General features: G+C 44.8%; 1 protein-coding gene across 3 annotated transcripts in view; it reads right to left on the minus strand.

Moving 5' to 3' along the window:
- AKAP1 (A-kinase anchoring protein 1) overlaps positions 1 to 4,452 on the minus strand; it is a 70,580-nt gene extending 66,128 nt beyond the window's left edge. The window contains exon 1 of one of the 3 annotated variants that reach the window (XM_058164233.1): positions 4,250 to 4,452. The gene's annotated coding sequence lies outside the window, so the exon portion shown is untranslated. Of the gene's footprint in view, positions 1 to 3,926; positions 4,224 to 4,249 lie in introns of those variants that run through there. The other 2 variants (XM_058164235.1, XM_058164234.1) reach the window with 2 other exon arrangements.
- Between the last annotated feature and the right edge of the window lie 4,619 nt (positions 4,453 to 9,071).

Genomic DNA, 9,071 nt, shown 5'->3' on the forward strand with positions numbered 1-9,071 from the left:
CCTGCAAGAAAACACGCTCGAAGAGCATCAAGAACTACATTAATACAAAACTATAGGAGAAATGTGATTTTTCTCTCCAGCCAACTATCTTTCTGGCCCTATCCCAGGACCAATCTCAACTCAGAAAATAGCCTCAGCATTACAGTGTCTACAATTCTGATTGGTCAGCTGCTCTAACATCACAGAGCTGAGTAATCCTTACATCGGAGTGAGAATGGAGATTAAAGCCCATGAAAGTGCTTCTATCCAGTTGGGGAAATAGTTTTGCTGCCTTTTGCTCCCAAACATAAAGCAAGATAGAAATGTAGTACATAAACAACAGTCACAATGTGAGACAGAGGTTTGCAACCACTTCCAACCAAAATTATTTCCAAATCTAGGTAATTATCTACTACACCTGCATCAAAAGTTAAAACCGTAACATAAATCATAAAGCCAATATTCAAAAACTCAACCTTTTTTTTTCTAGAGATTGGACACTGACATGTTGTAATCCAAAGATTTCCAAACTTGGCAACTTTAGGACTTGTGGACTTCAACTCCCAGAATTCCACAGTCAATGCCACTGGTATATGGTGGATTCATGAATAATTCAGACTGGAGATCTAAATTCAAATCCTTACCTTGCTAAATAAATCAATTTGGGTCCAACAACTAAGCCTGATATGTCCTACAGAATAGTTGTGTAACTACAGTGGGACAGTGATATGAAGTTTTAACCCACGCGGAAGGAAGAAACCTTCAAAAATCTGTACAACATAACCTATTGCTTTGTAAACCTGGAGCACTTTAAAGAGCACTGTGCTTATAGAAACCAGTAGCTAAAGCTGATGCATTTGAAAAACAACTATCCAAATTCTGAAACAACTGTGCCTTTCCTGGTTATCGGTCTTCAATGCATCCTCAGTCTGCAAATGGAATAATTTTGTCTTCAGTCTGTAAAATGGAATAATTTATAGCATAAAATGATAAGCCTAACATAGTACTCTGTTGTAACTATCAAAGTTTGCCTACTAACTTTATGTGGATATTAATGACCACAATTCTTCTCCCACAATCTGTAAAATGGGAATAGCATCAGTTACATTAAAAGAATGCGAACAGATAGAGAATTAGAAAGCAGAAAAACTTTGAATATTCACTGTGTAAGAGCAACTTTTAGAGAACCTGTCTTTCAGGTATCTGGAATAGTGGTTACAGCGTGAATTTGACCCTGGCCAACTCAATTCTAAAATAAGATTCCTTTGGGCCAGTAACTCTCTTTCAATCAAGTTAACTCAACAGGGTTGAGGTAAAGCGTGTACTATGGACATAATAGATGAAAAAAATATACACGTTGCATTGTTAAGCATACATGCTAAATTTAGCACAGATGCTTGGCTCACACATACTACTAAAACACAATGTGGTTTATTTTGGTTTAATGCACATTATATGAACCCAGCCACTGCAATTTGACAGCTAACATCATGCACGAAACACACCAGATTGCCTCCACAAACCCCGGATTAGCAGAATATATAAACTCAGCAGGCGAATCAATACCCAGAATTTCCTTCTCCCATGGCATTCTTCTCCATAAAGCCTGGGAAAAATAAGCAATCACCATTGAGCTGTGCCTGCTAGGAGGTGATTAAAAAGTGCACATTGAACACACCTGGAGGCTGGGGGAGACACACCAAAGCACTAATCGTTAGCACAACCCTTCAAACATTGTCAGAAGTGTCTTAAAGGAACCTTGCTCTTTGCGCCCGCGCGCCCACACACACACACAGAGCGAGAGCAGGCGCATGGTAAGACTTAAATCAAATCCACCAACTGCAACTGTGTTTGTTTGGTTTTTTTTCTTTTGCTAAGAGTTCATTTAAAGGAGGAGAGGGCGAACACGGAGGGAGGTTACCAAAGTAGCAGAAGTTGCTCAGCCAAACCGAGGTTTTTCTCTCCTCCCCTCTGCCCCCCCTCTCCCAATGCCTTCGTCATCGCTGTGTCCTTGCAAGATGAATCAGGCACATGGCAAAACGGACGGGCTCTCCAAAAAGGAAACTGCCTTTCTCAGCCCCTAGGCTTGCTCGAGAGAAAAAGAGCGCCCAGCAAGCGTGGAGAAGGGTGACCTCTACCCGCAAGGGAATCCCACTTGCATGATGCTTTGGGGAGGTAGAGCAAACTAGGCCTTGCTGGAGGACCCAGGATCCGCCTCTTTCTAGCCGCCAGAAGGCTGGGCACCAGATTCTCTTGAAAGAGAAACTGACAAGGTGGTGTGTGACCTTGTTGCAAGGAAGTTTTTAGCTTTCTCGCTGCAGAGGTGGCTCTGTGGCTTTAAGATGGGGGCAAAAGGCAATTTAACTGCAGTTTGAACACCCGGCAGCCTTAGCTGAAAAAAGGACCTCAAACGGGGTTTTTTGCAAGGACATCAACCGAAGCACCCGCCTCCCTAAAATTATACATTTCAGACACGAAAAAGCAGCTTGCAAACGTCTGGGTACCTTTCAAATGCAATTCTAGCCAATACCTGATACATTGAAAGAGAACAAACCAGGGAGTGGCCCTTACTCAGAGAAATTAGCACACTTCTAGTGAACTCAAGCATTATACCCACTTCAAAACACAGCCATGCCCATGTACGTTTCTTCCCAAGTGGAGATGCTTTACACCCAGAAAGTTTTCCAACTCTCATATCATTCCTCAGTCCTACTAGTCATCTCACATCAGGTTGAGTCCAGTAGTGGGATTCAAGTAATTTAACAACCGGTTCTCTGCCCTAATGATTTCTTCCAACAACCAGTTTGCCAAACTGCTCAGAAAGTTAACAACCGATTCTCCCGAAGTGGTGCGAACTGGCTGAATCCCAACACTGGTTGACTCCCTGTAAACCAACTTCTGTGCATCTCTTGACAACTTTGCACTACCTGGTTTTTCTCTTCCACACACAACCCTGCGGGATAAGCCAACATTAAGTTTACAGAATACCTTACATGGAAGAACTAAGAAGCCTTTTAAACACAAGCTAAACAGCAAATTATACTCTTATCCTTGATTGGCAACACATGTTCCGAGGCGTCTCTAATATGCCACAGCCTCCCTGCACCAGATTTGTTACAACTCTCAGAATTTGCAAGCCAGGTGGTTTGTAGCCTTAATACATTTGATGGGGGAAGGGTGACAGTCCTAAATCCGAATTTGAAGCAAGGAAACCTTGGCCTTTTTGAAGGTGTTTTTTGCAAATGTCTTGAAAAAGCAGGACCAACACGGATCAAACAAACATCACCCTCAGTTCCACAAGCCACAACTCCTTAACACAAATCCTTGGCAAGATTCAGGTTTTTGGGTTGTCTTCCAGACTTTTTACAGGTAGGCCTTATAACAGCTGCCAACTTTTCCCAACGGGTGAAGAAAGGGGCAACCTGCCTAGGGAGACTCTTGAAACTTGGACAGCACCCACACACACACACTTGGGGTACAAATGCCAAAAAAAAAAAAAAAAGCAACAAACAGGCCAGCTCTGCAAAAAAAAAAAAGCGCAGGTATCACCCGCCGGAGAAAGTGGCAGGCAGAAACATGTAGGCAGAGGCAGCCGCGTCGGGAAAACGCCATAAAAGTGCAAGTACACAAGGCACGTGGAAAGTAAAGGACGGGTAAATGACAAGAGTTTGCGGGAGGAGGAGGAGGAGGAGGAGGGGGGTGAGAGGGAAGGACGGACGGACCCGCCGCTACCCCGAAGCCCCTCCGGACTCTCCCCTAAGTCGTACCCAGAAAAGGGTCCAGCAGCCCACCCACCCGCGTTTCGCTGCTGGGGAGTGGGGAGCCTCCGGTTAGAGCCGCTTTAAAGTCGAACCACAAGCAAAGGGAGGACAGATGCAAGCCGGAGGGGAGAGGAGGGGGTGGTCGGTCGCTCGGTCGGTCATCGGAGCCTGGAGCTGCGTCCTTACCTGCCAATGACTGTTACCGCAGAGCAACCATCGGCAGGCTAGGCAAGCAGAGCTTCGGGGAGGTGGGCCAGCACAGAGAAGTTAGCCAACATACATATATATATATATGCATGCGCGGGAGGAGGGAAGGGAAATCCCCCCTCCCCCGGTTGGGAACAACAGACAGGGGAGGGGAGGGTTTGATCCGACCCGCCGGAAGCGGCAGCGACCATTGTCACCCTCGCCCACCGCTGGGTTACTCTCCGGAAAAACCCCTCCCTCGCAAACTTGGCGCATGAGGACTGGCATCTTAAGCCAGCCAGCCAGTCAAATCCGCTACTCACGATGCGTCCGGTGGAGCCGGCTCTCCCAGCTGGTTTTGGCGGCGGCGGTGGCCGCCTCTCCTCGCCGTCCCACCCCCGGTGCCGGTGTCAAGCCCCCGTGCGCTACCTCCGTGCCCAGCCCTTCCCTTCCCACCCGCCGCGGGCTTGCTGAATGGTCCCCCCACGTGCTGCCGGACCGGGCCTTTTGGAACGCTGAGACATTCGACCGATATACACAACGTTCCACTCGCCCCGCCCACTCCCCCCCGCGCTCCCTGAGCGTTGCCCTTAGCCCCGCCCCCTCCCGCCGCCGTCTCGGCCGCAGCTCGCGCGAGAAGGCTCAGCAGGCCACGCCCCCTTCCTCAGCCGGGAGGGGAAGGGGGAAAGTCTTGCGCAAGCGCAGTCGAAACAAATCTCCGCTTCGCAACGTAAGAACGTCCTGTAAGAGGGGGAGCTCGCCAGGCTTTCCCGACTTTTTTTTTTATATATATAGACTTCAACTCCCAGAATCCCTCAGCCAGCCCGGTGTGCTATTCCAACCTGCAGCATGGCCGGCTGAGGAATGCTGGGAGTGGAAGTCCATAAATTGTCAAGGTTGGGGGAATCCCTGCTGTAAAGGGAGGGGCCCGCGAACGGGAGTTTTGTTTATAAACAATCCAACTAGAGCACTTTTTTTTTTTTTTGCAAATTCTGCTTGTAAATAAAGGAGAGGGAAGGAGGCCGTTACCACGACGGGTCGAAATGCTTTTAAAATGCGCTCGTGTATGTCTTCATGGCGTAAATGTGCAAAGAATTCGAAGAATAATTGAGCAGAGGTCTCCAACCTTGGCCACTTTAAGCCTGGCGGACTTCAACTCCCAGAACCCCCCAGCCAGCAAAACTGGCTGGGGAATTCTGGGAGTTGTTTTTTTTTTGGTCACACGGTATATATAAGCATAAGCATGAAATAATTATACAATATATAAGCATATATATGAGTATGAGTATGAGTATGTAATAACTATATTAATTGGATATAACGAAAGGAAACAATAGGACAGGAATGGTAGGCACGTTGGTGCTCTTATGCACGCCCCTTACAGACCTCTTAGGAATGGGGTGAAGTCAATAGTAGACAGTTTTTGGTTGAAGCTTTGGGGATTTTGGGAAGAGACCACAGAGTCAGGTAGTGTATTCCAAGTATTAACAACTCTGTTTCTGAAGTCATATTTTCTGCAATCAAGATTGGAGTGGCTAACATTAAGCTTAGATCTGTTTTGTGCTCGTGTATTGTTGCGATTGAAGCTGAAGTAGTCTTCAACAGGAAGGACATTGATGATTCTATGAGTTAAACTCAGGTCATGTCGAAGGCGGCGTAGTTCTAAATTTTCTAAACCCAGGATTTCAAGTCTGGTGGCATAAGGTATTTTGTTGTATTCAGAGGAGTGAAGAACTCTTCTTGTAAAATATTTCTGGACACGTTCAATTGTATTGATGTCAGAAATGTGGTATGGGTTCCAGACAGTTGAAGTCCGTCAGGCTTAAAGTGGCCAAGGTTGGAGACTTCTGTCTTGAAGGATGCATTCAGGGGTAGCAGATTGTAACTGCCCATAAAAGAATTCCTTCAATTCAATTTTTTTTTTTAAAGACCCTAAAATTTCCATTTAGCTTTATCCCTTGAAGACTGTGAAGCTTCGGAAAAGGGAGCGGTTCTTGCAAACTTCCTAATGACCCGGCGCATTTTATTTTGCAAAGAGCAGCGGTGAAATCCCAATTTTTTTACTACCGGTTCTCTTGGTAAGGCTTGGTGGGTTGGTGTGGCTTGGTTTGGCATGGCAGGGGAAAGATACTGCAAAATCTCCATTCCATCCCTGTTCCAGGGGAAGGATACTGCAAAATCTCCATTCCCACCCCGCTCCAGGGGAAGGATACTGCAAAATCCCCATTCCCTCCCCGCTCCAGGGGAAGGATATTGCAAAATCTCCACTCCTACCCCGCTCCAGGGGAAGGATACTGCAAAATCCTCATTCCCTCCCCGCTCCAGGGGAAGGATACTGCAAAATCACCATTCCCACCCCACTCAAGGGGAAGGATACTACAAAATACCCAATCCCTCCCTGCTCCAGGGGAAGAATGCTGCAAAATCTCCACTCCCTCCCTGCTCCAGGGGAAGGATACTGCAAAATTCCATTCCCACCCCGCACCAGGGAAAGGATACTGCAAAATACCCATTCCCACCCCACTCTGGGGCCAGCCAGAGGTGGTATTTGCTGGTTCTCTGAACTGTTCAAAATTTCTGCTACCGGTTCTCTGAACTGCTCAAAAATTCCTGCTGGATTTCACCCCTGGCAAAGAGTATTTGCATTTAGCATTCATTGTCAGATTTCTCTTAAAATCAGTTGGGCGGATCGTGGTTGCTACATGTTTTTGAGAAGTCCCCGAACATCTTCCTGCACAGCTGAGGTTTAATTCATTTAATTCATGTTCACCGCCCTGGGTCCTTCGGGAGAAAGGCGGTATACAAATTAAAACATTATTATTATTATTAATTTGCTAACATTTGGAAACCAAAAAAACCCTGTGCAAATCTAAAACGGAATAAAATTGTACAAGTCAAAAAAAAGGCTAATGGCAGATTTAAAGGAAAAGTGTTCTCTTTCTATATGTAGATATCTAGAGAAAAAGAGAGAGAAATGATAGACAGACAGATATAGATAGATAATATATAAAAATACAGGGAAAGAAAAACAGGTGTTCACGAATGATAAACCTCTCCTACTCAACTGAAGCAGGTAGTCTTCTATTTACCACCGCGGTTGAGGCCAGTTTATTGCTAAGTGAGACACTTGTTAAATAGGTTTCGCCCCATTTTATGACCTTCCTTGCCCCAGTTGCTAAGTGAATCACTGCAGTTGTTAAATTAGTTACATGGTTGTTAAGTGAATCTGGCTTTCCCCAATGACTTTGCTTGTCAGAAGGTCACAAAAGGCGATTCTTTGGGCTCGGGACATTGCAAGGGTCATAAATATGAGTCAATTGCCAGGCATCTGAATTTTTTGATCACAAGACCATGGGGATGCTGCAACCGTCGTAAGTGTGAACAATGGTCATAATTCACTTTTCTCAGTGCTGTTGTGACTTTGAACAGTCACTAAATGAACTCTGTAAGTCGAGGACTATATGTGTTGCCTTTTCTAAGCCCTAAGAAGGATTCAGCCTTATCTTTTGAGATGAAGAAATTGCATCGTTTAATGCAGATCTTGCAAAACCTTTGAACAGGCCACTCTTTCTCACCCTAGCCTACCTTACAAGGTTCTTGGTTGGTGGAGCAGTAGCTCTCGGCCTTTGGGTAGGTCTAGGTGGGACATAGAATGAACTGCTGAATTTTAAACAAGCTTGATCACCAAAGATAATATATAAAAATACAGGGAAAGAAAAACAGGTGTTCACGAATGATAAACCTCTCCTACTCAACTGAAGCAGGTAGTCTTCTATTTACCACATGTTGAGGCCAGTTTATTGCTAAGTGAGACACTTGTTAAATAGGTTTCGCCCCATTTTATGACCTTCCTTGCCCCAGTTGCTAAGTGAATCACTGCAGTTGTTAAATTAGTTACATGGTTGTTAAGTGAATCTGGCTTTCCCCAATGACTTTGCTTGTCAGAAGGTCACAAAAGGCGATTCTTTGGGCTCGGGACATTGCAAGGGTCATAAATATGAGTCAATTGCCAGGCATCTGAATTTTTTGATCACAAGACCATGGGGATGCTGCAACCGTCGTAAGTGTGAACAATGGTCATAATTCACTTTTCTCAGTGCTGTTGTGACTTTGAACAGTCACTAAATGAACTCTGTAAGTCGAGGACTATATGTGTTGCCTTTTCTAAGCCCTAAGAAGGATTCAGCCTTATCTTTTGAGATGAAGAAATTGCATCGTTTAATGCAGATCTTGCAAAACCTTTGAACAGGCCACTCTTTCTCACCCTAGCCTACCTTACAAGGTTCTTGGTTGGTGGAGCAGTAGCTCTCGGCCTTTGGGTAGGTCTAGGTGGGACATAGAATGAACTGCTGAATTTTAAACAAGCTTGATCACCAAAGATAAATATATAAGCAGCCTTTTTGGAAAAAGAGGCTCTTTTATGCTTCCACCTAGATTGGATCCTAGTTCTTTGTCAGAGTAATTAGGTGGACCTGAAATGAAAGTGAGAAACAGATCGTAACCAAGGACAAAAACCCTGCCTGTATTTATCTATGAATCTTGTTTAATTCAAAATTAAATATTCCATAGGCCAGGCTATTTTTAAATCTGATTTAAATATGCTCGAATTATCAATTGCCGAAGCAGAAAATAGAAACTTGTGAAGGTAGAGAAGAGATAGATAGATAGATAGATAGATAGATAGATAGATAGATAGATAGATAGATAGACTTAAAATCCATACAGAAGCCAAACCACAATCCCTAGTATGGGACTGTATAGCATAAATACAAATAGTCTTCAAATTCTGACAATTCGTTTAGTGACCATTTGAAGTTATGGTAGTGCTGAACAAATGGTACTTACATCCGATCCCTGTAGCTATGGCTGATACAATCATCATCATCATCTTTTAACAACTCCATAATCCCTTGCGGGGTGGAGTCTAGATAACTGAATGGAGCTAGCAGAGTGTTATAATGGCCAGATGTCCTTCCTGTCGCCAGTGCGGAGTTTGGTTCAGTAGATATATTCTCAGTGTGCCCGGAGAGAGAAATATCTGCCTCTACCTAGGATCGAACTCACAGCCTCCTGATTGTGAGGCGAGAGCTCCACCTCTAGGCCACCACACCACTCTTTATGGCTGATACAATAACATGATTAAAA

Source organism: Ahaetulla prasina, chromosome 1 (genome assembly GCF_028640845.1).
Source record: "Ahaetulla prasina isolate Xishuangbanna chromosome 1, ASM2864084v1, whole genome shotgun sequence".
Taxonomy (NCBI): Eukaryota; Metazoa; Chordata; class Lepidosauria; order Squamata; family Colubridae; genus Ahaetulla; species Ahaetulla prasina.